The 22,695-nt window shown below is 32.2% G+C and overlaps 1 protein-coding gene across 1 annotated transcript in view; it reads left to right on the forward strand.

Annotated features, from left to right (window-relative positions):
* The window catches only part of LOC103568949 (uncharacterized), a 224,059-nt gene that overhangs the window by 41,474 nt on the left and 159,890 nt on the right, over nucleotides 1-22,695 (forward strand). The gene's annotated exons all lie outside the window — the stretch shown is intronic.

Raw genomic sequence — 22,695 nt, forward strand, 5'->3', positions numbered from 1 at the left:
CTGATGAAGTCGCCGTGTGGCGAATAGTGTAGGCCGTGAAGATGTCTGTATCAACTCCACTATCTTTCAGGACAGACTTAATCCAGCGACTGAGCGTTTGAGATGTCACTACCTTGTACGGCGTCTTCCACGATATATGTACAGTTTATATTCTCGTTCCCTCTTAGCTCTTTGGTTTTTGTTATGTATTGTTTAATAGCACTAATTGCACAAACAAGACATCTTCCGTGAAAACCAGAAGTACCAGAGATGGCTGTTTCTTATTATGCTTGGACGTTTTTAGCTGTGCTGGGACTTTTATTTCCAAGTGATCCTCCAATTCTCTTATGTTTCTAACATCAATTGAAGCCAGGGTCTGCATCCTATGCCCCATCGTCAGTGCCATCAACGTTACCGTCTTCAAAGATAGTTTTTCTAAAGACAGTTTTTCGTTAGGAAACCAAGCACCTAGATGTTTTAGGACGATCGTAGGGTCCTATGTCACGTCGTACTTGGGTTGTGCCGGTCTTAACCTGGATTCCCCTCTGCAAAATCGTTTTACACTTGGATCTTGACCAACTTCTGGACCTAACAGCAACGCTACTGCCGACCTCATAGAATTAATAGAGTCATACGAGGTGCCTTTTTCGTATTCACTGGATAAAAACCTCAATAAATCTGGGATCTGAGCTTTAAACTTCTCCATCTGTGTTGCCTGACAAAATTCCTACCATTTTTTCAGGCCTACTTCATACTGACGCATGGATGTTTCACTCAAGGATGCCATTGCCACGTTCAATGCCTCCGCTGGAATTTTTTTTTTTGCGTACGCCTGTTTGACAAGATTCCTGTCATCAGGAAAATCTGTCGCCACAGCGGATGCGGACTCCTGTCAGATACAGACAAAAGATTTTTGTTAGGTTTAAAAATAATTGGTTCATTTTCAAACATTTTCATGCATTGGGGGTACCAGGTCTGGGAAGGCCAGTTTGGTATAACCAAGATTCCTCGTGCACCCTTATGAGATACTTTTTTCAAAATTTTCTGAATCAGTGTAAACGGCGGAAACGCATAGAAGAACCACGAACTCTATTTAACCGTAAACGCGTCCGCTGTCATCGCCCCTGGATCTTTTTTCCATGAAGTATATCTTCGGAAATTAGAATTTACTCTACTAGCAAATAAATCTACCTCTGGGGTTCCGAACCTCTCACATATCTTCTTGAAAGCCATTTCACTAAGCTCATATTCTGTTTCAGGTTCAAATCTTCTAGACTCTTGGTCTGAAATTTTATTTTGTTTGGATTGGATGTAAGAGGCAAAAACCAGAGATTTTTATCCTCGCACCATCTCCAAATAGATTTTGCGGTGTTACTTAGCCCTTCAAATGGCGTTCCCCCCATGCGATTGATATACGCGATTGCTGTGGTATTGTCAACACGTAGCAGAATGTCGCAATTTCTTTTCCCGCTAGCGTAAAATTTTAGCCCAAAAAAGGCCGCGAGTAATTCTAAATGATTGATAGGAGACTCTCGGTCTGTCTTACTCCAAAATCCATACGTGCTCTGATCATGACAATAAGCTCCCCAATCTGTAAGTGACTCGTCTGTGAATATTTCTAGGCAAAATTCTGGCATTCTTATAGGGTTAAATGCTACATCTATGTTACTTTCTCACCAGGATAGGTCTGCCTGTAAGACACCTGGTATATTCATGCGCGCTTTATAATTGCCCCCGTTTTGCTCCAACGCTCGAGTCTTTTCGCGTTCAAGGTCTTTCATTTAGACCCATCCATATCTCATGGCTAGACAACATGAGCCTAAGGTCCCAGTAGCTCATGCACTCGCGCCGTCTACCCATTCCAGTTTAGCTGACGTAGACACTAAGCTGGAATTTTTGGAGGCAAAATGGCTTCAGTTCACCATCACTCATGACATATTAGCTTAAATTTGTACTCTAGAACGACTTTAGCTCATAAATACTATTGTTAAGATATTTTTTAATGTTTTTGGAATTTTTGAAATCTTTTGAATGTGGCAGGAACCATCTAGATCAGTTCATTTATTAAAAAGGTATGAGAGGTTTACATCCACACACACACACACTTACACTCACACACACACACACACACACACACACACACACACACACACACACACACACACACATACACCACGCGCAATCATACAGACAGTCGGATATTGCTCCAAAAATAGTCAGAATAGCTTCCTAGGCCCTCAAACCGTCAATCTCTGATGAAAACCCGATTTTCGGAGATCGAAGTGAAAACAATAACTTTCCGAATTTTTTTTAAATCTTCGACTATCATAGCAGGAAATTAAAAATTTCATCTAAATCTGATATATTGATCTTATGGGTGAAGCCATTACTTCGACGGATAAATTATGTTTTTTATTGATATACAATTCTCGGTGACTACACGGAGAGAAAATTATGGTAACAGTTACAATATATTATAGGAATGGTTCCCATAATGCATGGTAACCGGTTTTTTGAAATGTTGATTATAGGAACGGCACCCATATATATTATGGTAATGCCGATAATTATAGGTATAATTCCTATATGGTATCGGAATAGTTCCTATGGAATTATGGTAATCGTTACTATGTAACTATGATAATTGAAGGATCAAACGAGCTCGCCTTTGGCTCGTTTGATTTCAATTATTCAAGTGTCTCTCACGAGGGATTACATAGGTAGTTCCACTACTTTCATGTTATTTACCACACATTTAGAGCTTTTTCTTTTTTTTAACTGCCTGAACTTGGCCATCTCTATGTCGTTCCATTGTTATTAATTTATTCGTTTACAGCTAATTTTTTATTTCACATTTCCCGGGTGGGACAGAAATCGTATTAATAGGTGGGAATCTCCCGTGCGAGACACTCGAATAATTGGGATCAAACTTCGCCCGCCTTCGTCGGGCTCGATTGATCCTTCAATTATTCTTCATGTTTCGCACTTCGAGATTACATAGGTAGCTGTTTAGAGCTAATATCGTTAACAATTGTTTGACAGAATGTAGAAATAATAAATTAATTAACCGAAATCACTGAACATTTGAAATAAATTATTATTTATTTAAAATCAACACAAAAAACAAAGAATACTTATTTTTTTTTTTTTTTTTTTTATATATATATTTAAATTATTGAGAAGAAATAGATAAAACTGTCGAGGCAAAATTATCCTTTTTTAATTGTATGGGTTGATGATAGAATTTCGCGAATACCTTAGAATGCTGTGACCAACCAGCAACTTTTTTGATATCTTCAATCGCCACACCTCCCTCATAAGCTTTCGAAGTTGACGCATGTCTAGTTGAGTGAACCATAATCTTTCTACCAACACCCAAATCCACTAACGCTGCTCGAATCCAGCGACTTATTGTCTCACTCTTAACTGCTTTACAAGGACTCCGATAAGAAATAAATAAATTATCAATACTATCACGCTTATCTCTCGTAATATCAAAATATTTTGTTAACGTCCCAGCAATACACAGCTCTGGTTTTTCGCGGAGAAAAGGAATTTTCAGTACTGGTTGTCGTTTTCCTGGTTTCGATGTCTTGATCCGGTCAGAAATCCTAATCTCGATTCTAGATTCAAATTCAACAATATTAGAAATCTTAATCAGTGATAAAGTTTGCACACGATGTGCAGTTCCCAAGGCCAAGAGCACGACTAATTTCTCAGTAAGCCTTTTCTGAGATAAATCATCCAGCGGAAACCATGAAGATAAATTATTTAAGACTGGATCCCCATCCCAAGTCTCTTCATATTTTGGTAAACTAGGTCTAATTTTGGAGGATCCTTTAATAAATCTGCTAATCAAATGATTGTTTGCAATATCATCACTAGAAATAAGTGACAATCCCGCTCTTGTGGAATTTAATGCACTGTGACCTACACCATCACTAAATCTTTTTGTTAAGAAACTGCTAATACTTTCTCAACTGATACAACCAATGGGTTCCCATTATTTGTCATATTCCACTGCCACCATAATTTAAGTGTGCCATTGTATTGCGTGAGAGTGGATTCCACCAAAGATGCCAGAAGAATGTCAATCGGCTGTTTCGGTGTTCCTTTATTTACAAGCGCCTCGTTGATAGCTTTGCGGCAACCAGGGTACGTTTTGACGCCAGAGGATGCTGTCGTGGAGACCTTCAAGGAGACACAAGTAAATCAGGACTCGCTTCCAGCCAAATCCAATGACTCGATGCCAAGCTTTGGAAAGCCGGAAACCAATTTTGGGTTGGCCAGTATGATATTACTAGAATACCTTCAGCTTTATCGTCTCTAATTTTTTTAATAGTTTTCGCAACCATCGAAAAGGGGGGAAAGACGTAGAAAAACCAGCCACTCCAGCAGAGAGAATGAACGCATCAAAAGCCCAAGCGTCCGGATCCCGCTTCCATGAACAATAAATTGGATCTTTCCTGTTAATTCTTGAAGCAAACAAATCAATTTCCAGGCCCTTAAAAATACCAGCGATCTTATTAAATGCATATTCAGCTAACTCCCACTCAGTATCGGAATTATCAATTCTGGAAGAATAATCTGCCTCAATATTTTCTTCTTAAGGTATGTATGAAGCGTGGACCCAAAGCTGACGTTCCTCACACCAATCCCATGACTCTCTCGCTAATTCATGCAACCCTACATAACGAACACCGCCCATCCGATTAACATAAGCCATGGTCGTCGTGTTATCTACCCTTAATAAAATATTTGAATCCTGTAAATCTGAAGCAAAGCATTTTAATGCCAGTAAGGCCGCCTTCAACTCCAAATGGTTAATATGAAGAATCCTTTCTCCTTGATTCCATAAACCGGATAAAGAAGCATCAGAAAAAATTATTTTGTCATAAATATTTTTCCGGATCTTTTTACACGGATTTACCAAAGCCTTCTTCCACCAAATCCAATCCTTCTGAATTGAACTTGATAATTTCATGATCGCATCATAAGAACCACCATTATTATTCAACGCTTTAATTTTTTCTCGTTCAAACAAACGACAATGTAATAAACTATATTTCACAGCTGGACAACAAGCTACTAAAGAACCAACTAATTTAGCAAATTCACGAATCTTAACAGCTTTTTTCATTTGAAAAACTTTAATCTGCTGTTACAAAATTTCTTTCTTCTCAACTGGTAATTCTACAGTCATCAGACGAGAATCTAATATAAAACCCAAATATCGACATCTTTGATCTGGTACCAGCTTAGATTTGCCCATATTGATAATGAAACCAAGACGTTCTAGAAGATCAGTCGTTGCATCAAGGTTTTTCACACATTCCTGAAAGGATTTTTCTGAACAAAGAAAATCATCGAGATATATCACCAAAGAAAAACCGTTTAAACGGAGAAAACCAACCACTGGCTTTAAAAGCTTAGTGAAAACTTGTGGACTTGAACATAAACCAAAAGGTAAACATACAACTTCATATATTTGTCCCTTAAAAATAAATCTCAGGAATCTTCGATGACCTTTCCAAACAGGAATCAAAAAATAGGCATCCTTCAAATCGATAGTTCCCATGAAACAACCTAGTCCCAAAAGATTACAAGCAGATCTAAGATCTTCGAGCTTAAAATGCTCCGTTTGAATAAAAAGATTTAGACCTTTTAAATTTAGAATAAATCTCTGCTGACCGTCTGATTTAGGTATAAGGAAAGAAGGTGAAAGAAATTGTTCAGCAACTGGTTGAAGTGGAATAATTGCTTCAATCATCAGCAGTCTATCTAATTTCATCTGAATATATGTAGATTCCTGTCTCAACCAAATTTTATTTAAAGGTGGTTGATTTTGTGATGGAATAGAAATGAATGGTATTTTATACCCTCTGACGCATTGAATAATAAAATTATCATCCGTGATTGTTTTCCAAACTTTCCAAAAATGGCTCAAACGACCAGCAAACTAACTTACATTTTCAGTATCTACTGACGATTTTGAGGACAAAGACGGTTGTGTCTACTGATTTGACTTCGGATAAGATGTCTGCTTCAATTGGTTCTTGAAAGTAGGAGGTTTTTTCAATGGAAAACTCTTGTAGCTCGCCTGAGACCCCGATTTCTGTTGACTCGACGAGCTCTGGTAGTTTAAAGACTGCGATGGGAAAGCCTTTTTGGCTGGTGAAGGTTTCATTTCCTCACCCATCTTACCCATAGCTTTGACTTCCTTAAACTTGCCCACTAATTTCTCTCCAAACAAATAACTGTCGGTAACACGCTTCTCCAGTGCCGTAGCCCATTGCTTAGAGAGAATAGGTAAAATACAAGCTTCCCTCGCAACTGTCTGAGAACGATGAATCTCAATCAACAATTTCGATGCCGCCCAAACATTTCCCAACATTTTTACATTTTCAGGAACTTTTGAAGGAACAAGGGACTCAATAACGGGAGAAAGAGCTGACAACGCCGAACCCGCAAGTTTCTGTGTCCAGCAAAAATAATTGTCTCTTTTGATAGCAGATTCTTTTAAGCTTCCAATTACTTCCTCATTTAAAATTGGTAGCTCTAAAGAAAATTTTCCCGCTCTCGGATATTTCTTCAGTAATGTTTCTTTGTCTTCTTTACGCAGCCCCTCTGAGATGTATTTTTTCCAGCGACTTATTATACTTGAGTGTACAAACAATTCAGGATCTTTACCGGAAGGTTCATCACTCATAATTTGAAGCATACTGTCATCAAGAGCCCAAGGAATATCCTCTAGTTCCTTTGCCTTAACGTCTGATTGAGTAGGACCAGTTTCAGGACTAGAATCCACGGGAGCAGTTGACGTCTGAACAGTTGTATTATTAATCTCCTTTAAAACTTCATCGGAATTTGCAGAAGCAACTGGAGTTTGAGCTCCAACCTGATTATTGGAATTATCAAGAGATGAAACATTTGGAGCAGATGAAGTAGATGAGGAAGATGGTGGTATAGGATCACCTACAAAAGTAGACAAAAAAAACTTACGTTATACATATACGTATTCCTTCCATAAAACATAAATAAATAATTGGATAATCAATCAATTAATTTAATATGACTCATCCAGATATTTAATATATTTTTTCTTCTCTTTTCATTTTTTTTTTTAATTGATATGTTTACAAACAATCAATATTCATTTATTTTGAGAAAAATGATTCTCTCCCTCTCTTTTTTTTTTTTTATTTTTTGCTTTACCTTCCAGGAAAAGTTAAATTATTTTAATTAAAAAACTATTTTATCTCTCGGATAAAACAGAATCAAAAAATTGTCAAATAAAAATTAAAAACATAATTTAAAGGGAATTAATCTCTAGCCTCACGGGCTTATGATGCATCTCGTGCATAAATAAAAATGATCAAAGCCTCTCGGACTTCCTTAATCAAATAAATATCCTCATGAATTCAAGGTACTTTCAGAATTTAAGTCACCTTGGTCCACAACAACTATTTCCGTCTCTTCTTCATTAGTCTCCTTTGGAAGCAATGCCTCCTTGAGCAATGAAAGACTCGTAAAAATATCATCCATTTTGACTTCAACCTGTTTTAATCTTTTTGAAGTACTTTCACTAGATCTCTCACGGCTTCTCGATCTCTTCTTTTTATGTCCCATGATTAAGAAAAATCACGAAAAAACGATGCACAATAACGCTCTACGTGTGGTTTATTTGACACAAAAACAATGAATGAATTAATAACAACGGAACGGCATAGAGATGGCCAAGTTCAGGCAGTTAGATAAAAAAAAAAGCTCTAAATGTGTGGTAAATAACATGAAAGTAGTGGAACTACCTATGTAATCTCAAAGTGCGAGACATGAAGAATAATGGTTACCATAATATCATGGTAATGGTTACTATAATATTATAGTAACGATTTCCATAATATTATCGTAATGATTACTATAATATTATGGTGATGGTTACCATAATAATTAGAAATTATAATAAAGTTTTTTTTTGTAATAAGCGTTTTATTTTGTATACTTAAAATTTTGTAATGTAAATTATTATGAAGTTATTTATTATTATAATTTACAAATTAAAAATTTTTATCTGACCAAAAACAATATTTTTTTGTAATATAGTTTAACCGAAAAATTAAATATACAAAAAAAATAATGCTTATTCCAAAAAAGAAAAAAAAATTTATTATAATTTCTAAATATTATGGTAACCATTACCATAATATTATGGTAACGATCACCATAATATTATAGTAACCATTACCATAATATTATGGTTACGATTACCACAATATTATAGGAATAGTTACTATGATATATAGGGTTTATTCCCATATACACTTCGGAACCGTTACAATGTGGTTATAAGATTGGTTCCTATTTGCTTATGGGAACTATTCCTATGAGTGTATGGTAATCATTACCATGATTCTTTTACATGTGATATGATAACTGTTACCATAATGATAAGAATTGTTTCCATACTTATGAGAACTTTTTCCAGAAAGTATGGGTCTATATCCCATAATCCCAAGTGATCATTACCATATCGGTATGGGATGATATTTCATAAACGTACTAGGAACGATTACTATAATTTTCTCTCTGTATACTTGTCTCGAACGTGAATCTTCTTGATTCTAAGTTCTTGCTGATATCCACTGCACTGGCTTGTGGGCGTGATCGCATCTGAATAAATGATCTATTTATCGAGATATGGAATTTCAAACTTTCATGATAAATCTAATACAACTTTATAAGACTTCAAAAACTTTCATATAATTTTGGAGAAACTGATAATTTCATAATAAAATATATAACTTATATAACATTGTACAAAATTACAGATCGCAAAAGAACGAATGATTTTATAAAATTTCTGAAAACTTCATGTAATTTTATAATCTATACATTCTGCAATGCAGTTTTATGAGATTATATGAAATATGAAAGAACTTTATACTATTCCATAACTATTCAGGAAATTATGTAAAATTATACAGAACTTTGTACAAATCTTCATACAATAAAAAAAAATTCGATCGCTAGGGCTAAATCTAAATTTTATAAATTTTTACGAAACTCTATATACTTCTATAAATTAATTCTCTTCAGTACTGGATTCAAAATTCTGATTTTCTATATAATTTTGAAGAGTTTTACAAAATTTCATAGGATTTAATATATTTTGTGTAGCAAGAATTTAACTAGTTTCATATAATTTTATACAAGTTTATGAAGCGTGATGAAAAGTTCATAGAATTTCATAAAATCTTAGAAAATCATTATCTTGTCACTGAGTTTATATTTTTCGAAGTTTTATACAATTTTATGATATTTTACCAAATTTTATGAAAAAAAAATTTTTTTCATAAAAGTTCATGTCACTTTATAAAGTTTTATAGAATTCTCTAAATTTTATGTGATAAAATTTTTTAAAATTTTGTTAAATATGACAGAATTTCATGAAATTTTTTTAAACTTACTGAAACTTTATGAAATGTAGTGAAAACAATATTTTCTCTAGTTAAAACTTTAAAATAAACAAACAAATAATCAGAAATCTACTTCCATTTCAGATATCGAATGACCATTTTTGTTTTCAACAGCTAACTAAGGAAAGAGACAGTATATGAAGTTTTGTAAATGCTTATAATCACACCTCTAGTAACACTAGTGCTGGTATAAGCCCTGAAATCCGGAAGGGACCCTAACAGTTGTGCGTTAATGCTTATATATATGGGTAATTCCACCAAATAAAGTTATTTTTATGGGACGACCCTCGACGATTTGATTCAAACTTTGTGGAGTCTTTTCATGTATTTAAAAAAAAATTCTCTGAAAATTTGAGCCTTTAATATGCAGCAGTTTCAAAGTTATGATTTTTTGAATTTTTTAAAAATTTTTGTTTTCAACTTTTTCATTACTTTTTTTGAAGGAAACAATTTAAAAAAAAAAAATGATCACATAATAGTTTTTCATAGGAAAAATTCTCAGCCTTCCAACGAAAATATCCATTTTTTATTTTAAGTTACAGAAGACCCTTTAAAAGTCGTTTAAAATAGGAAAAACGATTTTTATGACTGTGCGGTGCTTGATACATCTAATTTGATATTTTTTTCTGAAAGCTGAGACCTTTTCCGACAAAATATGTAATTTTCACGATGTGCATATTTTTTGTTTGAACAAAATTAAATAAAATATAAACTCCCAATGATTAAAAAACTTAAATTCTTAGGTTTTTTGAGCATCTTGATACATTTTTAATATAAATATATCCTTGGCTATTAACAATAGGTAAGAAAAGGTGTACTGCTTGTGTTTCTTTCACTATATTTGACTCTAAGTATCGTACGTCTAAAACATTTATTTTCTATAAAAAGTCATTATTCCTTGATTGAAAGAAACGATTCGAAACGATTTGTAACGTTAAATGCTCATAAAAAGGGTGATTAAAAAGTATTCAAAGTATTCAAAAGCATTAAAAATTTTTTTTCCAATCGTTTTAAATCGTTTTTTTCAATAAGAGTTCGTTATAAAAGTGAAATCAACGCCGGTAAAATTTTGAATAGCCTGGATGCATAAATCTTGCGGTGTGAGGATATGTTTTCTAGTATGTATATGTAGTAAAGCTCTGACAACAAAAATTATAAAACTGTTTTTCATGATACCAGCATCAAAGCTTCAAGTTTAGGAATTAGTGATTTGAACTTTAATTCTTGGGTTTAGTTCAAAAATGATTTCAGGCTATTGATGTTATCTCCCTCAATGACAGTTCTAACTTTGTCAACAAGTTTTATAAAAATTTGTGTAAATAATGAAGAGCATTCATGGTTTTTATTTAATTATAAATTGCAAATTATAAGCTACGCATAGACTTATGGTTGAACACACCATCGATCTTTAATTAACTTAATTCTAACTGGCTGCTGCCACTGAAACTGATTTTTAATGCAGGTAATCATGAAAAAAATAGTGTGTAACACGAGATGAAACACGACTTCAGATTGCAGTTATTGTCAGCTTTTGCCTACGGCTTGGGCAGCCTACTTCACTCTTGTCTGATATCGTTTTGTTTCATCTCTTGCCACACAATGAACCACTATTGTTTGATAAAACGATAAAATCAATGACTTGTATTTAAATGATTATTGATTTTGTTCAAACAAAAAATATGCACATCGTGAAAATTACATATTTTGTCGGAAAAGGTCTCAGCTTTCAGAAAAAAATATCAAATTAGATGTATCAAGCACCGCACAGTCATAAAAATCGTTTTTCCTATTTTAAACGACTTTTAAAGGGTCTTCTGTAACTTAAAATAAAAAATGGATATTTTCGTTGGAGGGCTGAGAATTTTTCCTATGAAAAACTATTATGTGATCATTTTTTTTTTTTAAATTGTTTCCTTCAAAAAAAGTAATGAAAAAGTTGAAAACAAAAATTTTTAAAAAATCAAAAAAATCATAACTTTGAAACTGCTGCATATTAAAAGCTCAAATTTTCAGAGAATTTTTTTTTAAATACATGGAAAGACTCCACAAAGTTTGAATCAAATCGTCGAGGGTCGTCCCATAAAAATAACTTTATTTGGTGGAATTACCCATATATATTGAAAGTTGTTCACTTGCTGTTAGAATTGAGTTAACGAGATAGTACAGGATAAGAAAATTCAAGATGTAAGATGGTTGAAATGATATATATCCACATTTTCTATTTATTTTATACATCATGAAAGTTCGGTAATATTTAAAAAAAATATAAATCCACTATTATGATACTTAATGAAATAACACGTGTAGCATTAATGGTAAAAATAAATATAATAGCATATTATAAACGCTCTAGGAGGGCGATTTTAATAGCTTTCCGAGAGTAAACTTGGAAATCCTGTAAATGATGGCAAATATGTGAACATATTCCCATAAATATACCGTTCAATTACAGTTTACAAATCGCTATCCTCTCTAATTATTTTATGAAGGAAATTCTGATTATACTCTATTGACTCATACTTTTGATATAATTAAATCTACGAATAGTTTTGAATATACTTTTGTAAGCGAGTGAAAAAAAAAAAATGATCTCAATTATCATTTTATTTTAATATCTTTATTACCAATTCCAAATAGTCTTCATCATGATAGAATAGGGAGTAGAATTTAGACAAAATTTTCTATAAACTGATATTATTTGTACTTGTTTTTTTTAAATAAATAAAAGCAAATCAATAAAAAAACAAAGCTTAAAAAAAGAAAAAAAAAGAAGAGCTACCTGGCAGCCATAATGGAAGGTAAATTTTTCTAAAGACGTTCTCAAAATTTAGAGTTCTCATAAAAGCAGTAAAATTATCAGTTATTAATACCATACTTTGTAATTTTCTTGATTTAGTTCCAATTGTCAAGGGTTTCAAATAATATGGAATAATAATCAAAACGTTAAGCTTAAAGACAAAAATTAAAGCTTATTAAACAAGCTTTAAGATACTTTTCATAGAGATTGTGTATGAGTTTTAGTTTTATAGTTATACAAACTTTAGCAGTGAATATAAACTGATTTCTTTTGAAAAATCGTGAAGATATTCAACAGCTAGAACGACTAAACTAATTGCCCGATTTATCTCATCTTCGATCCTGATCAAGATAATCGCCTATAGAGCAAGTGTAGAAAATATCATTAGGATCCGATAAGAATTGGAAGCATTGTCGTGGTGACAACGTTGACTATATATATATATATATATATATATATATACAATATTACTACATATACATAAATTTCTTAACGAGTAGTATTTTTAAAACCTACTTAACTAATTATGATAGGTTATGGCAAAATTCCTTGAAAAATATGATTTTGAGGACAGATACAATAGTTAGACTTTGAAAAAATCTATCTAATAACTAATATTGCATATTAAAATATACTTGATCAGAATATTTTCGTTAAAGTTTTATAAATTTAGTGTTTTATGAATTAGTTAATTAATTAATTAATTATTAATTGAATTTGCATAAAGGGAAAGGTCTCTAATTGTCGCTTATCTTCCTCTGTCCTACATGAAAGCTACGAGATTTAATGCTTGTTTAGTCAGTTGAAACTAGTCAATTTTAGGCTAATGAGAATTAGCGTTGGAAATAATAATTTTCATCCATAGAGATGAACAAAGCCGTGGTTCTGTCTACTGCATTAATTTCTGACGTCATTTCAGATCTGTCAGAATCGCATTTGTTCAATTCCTGTACAGCCAGCCAAAACAAACGAATTTCAGACTGATGTAATTGATAACAATTGACGTTTATATGCTTGACAACTGCTTGTAATCAACGGAAAGAAACGAGCATATTTGCTTTCTAGAGTAAAAGCAAAAACTTCTTTTTGTCGTAAGACAGAATATATGTTTAATTCGGTCAATTTCGTTGATCTCGTATTTGCCAGTTATATATGGGTCATTCCACGCTAAATCGGACGGTTTTAAGAATTTTCATTTTTAATTTCCGTTAGTTTTTGATATTTTTTAGTGTTCATCAAAAAACTCGTCCTCCTAAACTTTGAGATTTTTTTGATCATTGGTTTAAAAGATATGAAATTTTCAAAAAACCGCTTCTTTCATGGTTTTTTGCACATAACTTTTTGAAAAATATTTTAAATAAAAAAACTCAAAGAATAAAAAAGTTTCGTTATTCCATATACTTATAGAAAAAAAAATACAAATAATTTTTCAGAAAAATTTTTCTGCGTTATTTTTGAGTTTTAAAACTTTAAAGTCGTTTTCTGAAAATCATGCATATTTTGATTTTTCTGAAAATTTATGTCAACAAACTACTATCTATTCCACAACTTCACAGGTGGTTTCGGTCGTGGGACCTCCGTGGCTACTATTTTTTTTTCAATTATTGAAAATTAAAAAAATTTTTTTTTCTATAAATTATTGTCCGTACCGATTTTTGACACTGTACACTTGTTTTTGTTACGTATTAAAAATTGATTTCGATATTTTTTTATTCTTAGTAGGGATTTAAAAGCAGTAAGCAAAAGTTAATGCTATTTATGAGCAGTTATATTAAATATTTTAATTTATTGTGAAGCAACTATTTCGAAGCAAAAGAAACATTAGATTTGCTATACAATTCAGCTAAGACCATTATAGAAGCTCTAAAATATCATATAATTATTCGATAAAGCGACTTGTAAGAACACACTACACTTGTAAGAAAAACAAATGTACAGTGTCAAAAATCGGTACGGACAATAATTTATAGAAAAGAAAATTTTTTAAATTTTCAATAATTGAAAAAAAATAGTAGCCACGGAGGTCCCACGACCGGAACCACCTGTGAAGTTGTGGAATAGATAGTAGTTTGTTGACACAAATTTTCAGAAAAATCAAAATATGCATGATTTTCAGAAAACGACTTTAAAGTTTTAAAACTCAAAAATAACGCAGAAAAATTTTTCTGAAAAATTATTTGTATTTTTTTTCTATAAGTATATGGAATAACGAAACTTTTTTATTCATTGAGTTTTTTTATTTAAAATATTTTTCAAGAAGTTATGTGCAAAAAACCATGAAAAGAGCGGTTTTTTGAAAATTTCATATCTTTTAAACCAATGATCAAAAAAATCTCAAAGTTTAGGAGGACGAGTTTTTTGATGAGCACTAAAAAATATCAAAAACTAACGGAAATTAAAAATTAAAATTCTTAAAACCGTCTGATTTGGCGTGGAATGCCCCACATACTTTAGTGCCTCTATATTAATCAATCTCAATTGCAATCCAAAAATTCAATTTAATAAAATATTGATTAAAATACAAATCAAAGGCATTATATTATTATGCATTCTGCTATTTCATTAAACACAAATCGCGACGCATGCATATTCGAATCATTCACAATATCATTGGCCTTAAATTGAATTATTCAATTGAAATTTAAAATTTAATTTTTGATGCAGTTATTATAAAAAATGTATGATGGGGTATGGAGTAAAATATGAATTCTGAATTCGTTTGTCAGCCCTTGTTCCCGGCTTAGACAGTCAATCATCGGCTTCATCCGAGTGATTCATCGCTTACAATCGATTATGCCATAAAAAGCATAAATGGGTCGTTCCACCAAATAACGTTATTTTCACGAGTTGACTCACGACAATTTGGTTCAAGCTTTGTGGAGGTGTTCAATACATTCAAACAAAAATTCTTTGAAAACTTGAGCCCTTAATATGCAGCCGTTTCAAAGTTATGATTTTCTGAGTTTTTAAAAATTTTAATTTTTCATTTCTTTCATTATATTTTAGGTCAATTTTTTTGAAGTCTAGCTGATATATTTGTCCTCATGGTATACTCATATGTATATATGTATATATAACACCTGTACAAAGCTTGAACCAAATCGACGAGGGTCATCCCGTAAAAATAATTTTATTTGGTGGAATGACCTATATACATTCGAAAAACTTCTTATTTGTGAACTATTTAATCATCGCATCACTTTAATTTACATAAGTACTGTATTTGACTATTTAACAATTATAAACGAACACCTTTTACTTCGTATAGCTTGTGGGTATATTATGAAACTTTGAAAACTTTTTACAGCATCTATCGATCATTGTTAAAACACAGTTTCGCTTTCTCAGTACAGCGCAAAAGTTTAAATTGCGATTTCTATTTCTGAATTTAAAACTTCTCTATTAACTAATGGGGTTTACATATTTTTATAATAATGTTTTCTTTTTTAGTCACATTCTTCAGTTATAAAAAAATTGAGAAACAAAATTATCTTATAAAACATTTCTTCTTGTAAAATGACGTATTGTATTTTATAAATTTATCTAAACTTGTCACTTCAATTTCATTTATACATGTATGTTTGTATCTTATTTGAAAGTATATATTTTTAGAAAAAGATATTCTTATATAAATGTTTATATTTTACGATCCATGCATACATCCATATAAACTTTTGTTTGGAATAAGTTAAGTCTCTAACAGATAAAGTACATGGGTGTTATTAGACTTTACCTACATAAAGTGATGAGACAAAGCAGTCAGTTTTAGACAATGTACAAAATTACAAACAAGTACTTTAACTATCCTCAATCTTTTTGTAAATGTAGATAATAGTACACTGCTAAAGTTATCATCAACTTATTTGTTCAACTATTCAAAATTCTTTTTAAATTTAGCTTAAATAAGAATTTAATAATTTCGTTTTCTCTAAGCTGCTATTCCAACTAAAATTATTTTATTATTTAACCTTCATTTTCTTTTTCATTTAAAATTATTAATTATTACGACTTACTGATTTATGTAGAAAAAAGTGGGGAAAACGGTTATCCTAAAAGTTTTTGCGAGTGGTGAATAGTACGTCGTATGGCAGGGCATAAATTAGATGATTTTTCAAAGCGTGGGGTTGTTTACTCAAGTTAAACACGTAGACTGGCGCCACACGATGTCCGAAATCATGTTTTATATTGCAGGCCACACATTTCACTTTCCATAACCACTTGCATTGAAAGTTAGTTTAAATGACTAGAACCAGTCCAAATGAGATAATTTAAGACCAATTGCGCATGTACGAATTAAACTGTCAACATAGATAGTTGGGATAGCATATGAATATTATCATGAGGCTTACAATCAATACACGTAATTGCGGCTTGTAGTTTCAGTAAATTTTTTTTTAATAACAGTTATTGGATTTATTTTTAGTAATTAATTATGAGCATTTATCAATCATAGAAAAACTTGTTTTAAAATTTCAGTTTTTATTCATATAGCGGTCTATACTTTGCAAAGCTCATGATTTTAACCCTGAGACCGTACAATTTATCCCAGCAATCTCCAATTGGACACAGGTGCGGATTTAATTTCCATGATTTCATCTTAAAGCATGGAGATGAAAATGATAATTAAAGTATTTAAATACACGGTCTCCGAAACCGTGCATGATAAAAAATTTTGAAGTCCAGATCTGAAAACTAGAAACTTGAGGCTACAATTTGCTTTTCTTTCTACTCTACAACCAATTTTCACCGAGTTACAACATGTTGAAAATCACCTAATAATTTAGAATTTTTTTATATCCCTTAATTTTTGCGACTAGTGTATAGATTTGATTTTGAGGTAAAATTTTGCACATAATTCTGCGGGATCAGTTAAATTGAGCATAAATTATAGACTTGACAAATAAAATCAATTGAAAAACGATTTTTTTTTGAAAATTTCACTTTTTAAAAATTTAGATGATACCAATTTCGCACCAGTTTGCAGTTTTAGGGTTTATACTCTTTATATATTCTCAAGATATTTTTCGAAAACTTTATAGAGCTTACGCACAATTTTCACTAAAAATAAAGAGGGAGAGATACTTTGATTTCGTTTTCCGAATTATCATACATATTGAAAATAAAAAATAATCAAAAAGATAATTTAAATCATACAATAGTAAAAATTTATTATGATTGTTAATTAAAATTTTCAAGACGATTTTTCAAATAAAAAATATCATTAGTGGTTAGGTTGCTTTAAAATATAACAAGTGATTATTTCTCAGGAGATAACAGAGTCCATCAAGTCTAAAACTACTAAAGAGTAAGAGGAAGCTCTTGTCTGCGTTTCTCTCCTTCATCCCCATTTAATGGATATCCCAGTCCTCTCTTGTTTTCTTACTATCGTACTACTACAGAGTATAGGAAGCACAAGAACTTCCAAGCTCTTCAAAAGAGATGGTGAAGGTGTACTGCAAGAACAAATGACTGAAAACAGTGGAAGCTTCTGTGTCACTGAAATAATTACCTTCCTGATTATCCTCGTTTACGCTTGCATCACAAAATTAACATCATGAATATCACGCATGATATGTTAAGCGTATTTTGTCATGTTGAACAACTTAACTTTGACGTTGACAAAATAACTTGTATAATTTTCCATAACCATAACTTAAATTTATGTGTTGAGTTATCAAAATTCTCGTGAAGAATCCTGGTTAATCAAGATGAGTTTAGAGCCAGTCACTAGCTCAGAGTTACTAGCTCGCAGGTTTAGCTAAACAACGAGCTCATCGTTGATTATTTTTTTTTTTTTTTTCAAGAATATTTTTAGCCCACCGATATGTTGTAAGTAGACAATATTTATCTTTTACAGATGGAGCTGTACGAGAATGAAAACCTGAATCTTTATAACATCATAGTTGATTCGGAATAATTATTTGTAGATGGCGCTGTTTTTTTAATCGAAAGATGACTCACTACAAGCTGATAGCTGGTGATTATTTGTTATTTATAGATGGTGCTATATAGAAATAAAATACTGACCTATCATTGCCTTACAGCTGGTTCAAAACAATTATTTATAGATAGAGCAATTTTCAATTCAAAAGATGACCTACTGTAAATTCATAACTGGCTACTATCTATTATTTACGACAGTGCAATATAAAAAGAATTTACTGACTTGTCATTAGTTTTTAACCAGATAATATTTGTTGTTCTAGCGGTAGTTTACACAATGGCATAGATAATTTGTCTCTTTCTAATGGCAAGCTACTATTTTTTAATTAAAAAAAAAAAAAATATATATATATATATAGGGCAGTCCACGCCAAAGTACCGAGGTTGTGGACCCGAGCATTATTTACTTAGCCAATTTCGTTAAATGTAACAGTCCTCTTAAAAAAACTCATTCATGATTTTTTTCGAATTTTCATATCACTTTTTAAAAAAGTTATGAATTTTTGAAAATTTCAGATAAAAAATATTTGAACGCTCATAACTTTATAAAAAATATAGATAATTGTATAAAATCATACATCACTTTTGTCAGCTTTCAATAAACTTTCAACAAAAAATATTGAAATATATGATAATACTTTATTTTCATTATTTTTTTTTTTTTTTTTCGTTTTAAACATACAACTGCGATTTACAAGATATATATTAGACTGGTTCAAAAAAATTGACTGTTTTTTTTTTTTTTTTTTCAAAACCCGCAGTGAAATATCTTCCTAGTAACGAAAAAAGGAGCCTGTGAAAACGGGAGCTCTTAATATCAATTTTGAAAGGTCGCTCATCGTAAATTTCTATTTTACGTTTAATTAACATGGAAAAAAAAATTTTTTAACTTTGGAATTTTACAACTCATTTTGGAATAAACATGTCGGGGTGAGAGATACATATTTTTGAAGGAAATTAAACGGTCTAAATAAATTGTCTCTTATGTTTTTTCTCTAAGTCTACTCCTTTGAATGTTATTCGAGTTTAAAGTTCAACATGTAATTAATTTAACATTTTTTTCTTAAATATTTCATATTGTAAAGTGAGCGAATAAATCAGTTGGATCTGGTTTAGGCGAGGTGAATTAAACAATTAAAAATTATACAGATTTTATTAATAAATAAATTATAGATTTATTTACACTTATTTACACTTTAAAATTATGAGAACTTATACTCAAGAGCAAATGCGACTAGAAAATAATACGCGATAGCGAATGTAAACTCAAAGATATAATTCACGTATAAATTGACGCGTGATCAGTAGCGGTTAACTCAACGGAAATTAATCTTACGATTAATTTCTAGCAAAAGAACAATTTATATATTCTCAATAAATAGCAGCCTTGATATATTGACTAAATATTGAGGATAATTCAGCGTAGCGGTTTAGTTTTATATCACAAAAGAATTAATTACTGAAGCAGTTTCAAGCACGAGGTTGCAAGTAGCGAAGCACGTTGTAGAATAATAGATGGTAGCGTTGTTGAGTTGTCGCGAAGCTTGGTGTCGACGTGGCAGCCTTGCTGCATATATCGAATTTTCCCATTGGCTTAAAAGCGCGCCAACAGGTAGCAGTTGATAGCGACCTCTCTCATTGGCTGACCAATATAAAACGAATTATGTGATTGGCAAGCTTGTAGCGGGTTCTTAAGGCATCTTGATACGATCCTGAGTTAGAAATTGTATGTGCCGGGCCCAAATAGCGAGTGACCCGGCACTATTCTGACCTTCAGTCAGTAGCGAGCCCGGCAACTCCCGAACCGAGCGGAAATGCACGAAGCTTGATTCAAACTAATCAAGCTCGTGACTGAACACATATCTACTATTGAAAAAAAAATTTTTTTTTTTTAAATATTAAATTATCAAGTTTAACGTCGTTGACAAAGTAGATCTTTATTGTTTTACTATGAGGAATAATTGACTTTTTAATTTTAAAAATCTGAAATTAATTCTCTCTTTGAAATTGAAAAAAAATTGGAATTGTATGTATGTTGTTCTCCATCTCGTTGTTCTCCACCTTCAGGTTTTTAATGGTGTCGTTACCAATTTCGTGCATGGTACTGAAGTAATTCCTTGTAAGAGTAAGGCAGAAATGATCAAACCTGGGAATGTCTGCTTGGTCGTATATTTCTTTGTTGCTGAGTTGCTTGGTGTATTGGACTCAGCTGATCTGTATCTACCTAAGCAGGTTCTTAAGCACGATCTCTCGAATTTGCGATACTTCTTCATGACCGACGGGCCAACATTCCACCAAATTGGGGCAGTGTAACTGATAATAGGCCTGACTAGAAGTTAATAACATATCAACTTGGCTTTGGTTTGTATATTTCTATTATAGAATATCTGGGAATTTGCTCTGAACGCATTTTTAGCTTTTTGGAGTTGAATGGCATGATGCTAGTTCATGCGTATCAGATAGTCAAAATTGATTCCCAGATATTTGACTATATCTTTATTTGGTATATTGAATATTTCACCAGTGTCGTTGTCCGTGATGGAGATCTGGAATGTCTTTATTAGTGGGACTGTAAGAGGAGAGATCTCGTTTACAGTCTTTCGAAATAGGATTGTCTCACTCTTGTCCGGGTTCATTTTAAGGTTCCATAACTTATAACAATGATATTTTTCATTAACTATTTTAGCTAGTTTGTCTTGTATAACTGTTATCTTATGATCTGCAACGTATACTACTTCATCATCTGCGTATGCTCCACTATGAGTATTATTATCTGAATTTAGACCAAATTTATTTAGAATTTTGCTTGTGAATATGATGAATAGTATTGGTGATGTTACCGTCCCTTGCTGGAGTCCCTCTAATATAGTAAATATTAATGTTGATAGGTTGACACCATCCCAAACGATGAAAGATTTTCTGTGGATCATATCGTAGATCAGCAAGATTAGAGTCACAGGAAAGTTCAGTTGTATTAAGACATAAATAAGGCCGTTCAACCACACCGAATCGAAAGCCTTTTCAAGATCTATGAGTGCGGTACCAACTAGCTTACCATTTAAAAGATGTCCATTGATATCAGATGCAAATTTATTGATTGCTTGGACAGTAGAGTGTCTTGCTCTAAATCCATATTGTTTATCTGGAAGAATATTATTTGCATTCACGTGGTTCACGAGCTGGGTCTTGATTAGTTTTTCAAAGATTTTACTAATATTGACTGTAAGACTAATTGGCCTGTAACTCGCTGGTTTGGAGTGATCTTTATCCTTTTTCTTTATTGGTATGACCTTGGCTTTCTTCTATCGAATCGGGTAGTAAGAGTGGTTGAAACAATTGTTAAATATTATGGTATAATCTTTGACAACTGAAGTTGGTAGATGTTTCAGAACTATCATCGGTATATTGTCTATACCTGGTGATGTTTTATTTTTGGCTGTCTTTAGAGTGAGGACTACTTGTATATATGTGTGTAAAAAATTCAGTGACTCCTGATTCTGTGTTGGGTAATGGGCTGGATTTGTATTCAAGAAGTTGTTATGTGTGTGGTTGAATCTTCTAAGGCTATCTCTTCTTGATTTTATGTCATTTGCTGCTGCATCTGCCAAATGCTTGATAGGTGTGCCTAGATTTGTGTGTCTCGGTGAGTTAATGGTTTCAAAATATTTACCAATGATGTTCAATTTTATAATCGGCTGCTCAATGAAGTAATTGTTATTATTTTCTGCTGGACTGGTGTTATTCAGCGTGAGGTCAGAGATTAGTGGATTATTTTTGTTGATTTTCAATGTATCTTTACGTGGCTGTTCTTTATATCTGAAATGTCTATTAATGTTCGGAAAGAACTTAGCAGAATCTCTATAATTAATATTTTTGGCCAAGCCTTCCCAGTATGCAGTTTCAGATTTTCTAAATTCAATTATTAACCGATTGTTCACCATCTTTATTACAACTTTAACTTGTTCTTTATTATCTTTATTTTTAAGTAGTTCAGTCACCAGTGCTGATTTATACTTATGGAGCTTAGTGATTTTGTGGTTGACGTACTTTTGACAGTTTCAGTATATTGGTGTCTATTTCATCTATTGTTAAATTTCTATCATGAGGTAGGTGTTCGGTAATATTGTCTTCTAAGTAATCAGCAAACCTAGTCCAATTAGCTTTTTTGTAATTATATCTTGCCATTGGTGGTGTTGGATATGCGATCCCTTTCAGAAAATTATTGCGGTCTATTATGAAACTGATAGCATTATGATCACTATCATACGGAAGAGTGATCAGTTTTCCATTTATTAGTCCACTTAGAGTGATTCTGGAGTCAGCCAAACAGTGGTCTAGGAATGAACCAGCACTTGGGAAGGTCGGCTTGATCGGTGTGTACAAGGCAGTTTTATTTTGAATACCAACATCTTCAACCCAATTGTGTAGTAGGATGCCTCTTTCGTTTATATTTTTGTCACCCCAGATGGTGTTCCTTGCATTCCAGTCTCCAGCTCGGTA

The sequence above is a fragment of the Microplitis demolitor genome, chromosome 3, assembly GCF_026212275.2.
Source record: "Microplitis demolitor isolate Queensland-Clemson2020A chromosome 3, iyMicDemo2.1a, whole genome shotgun sequence".
Lineage (NCBI taxonomy): Eukaryota > Metazoa > Arthropoda > Insecta > Hymenoptera > Braconidae > Microplitis > Microplitis demolitor.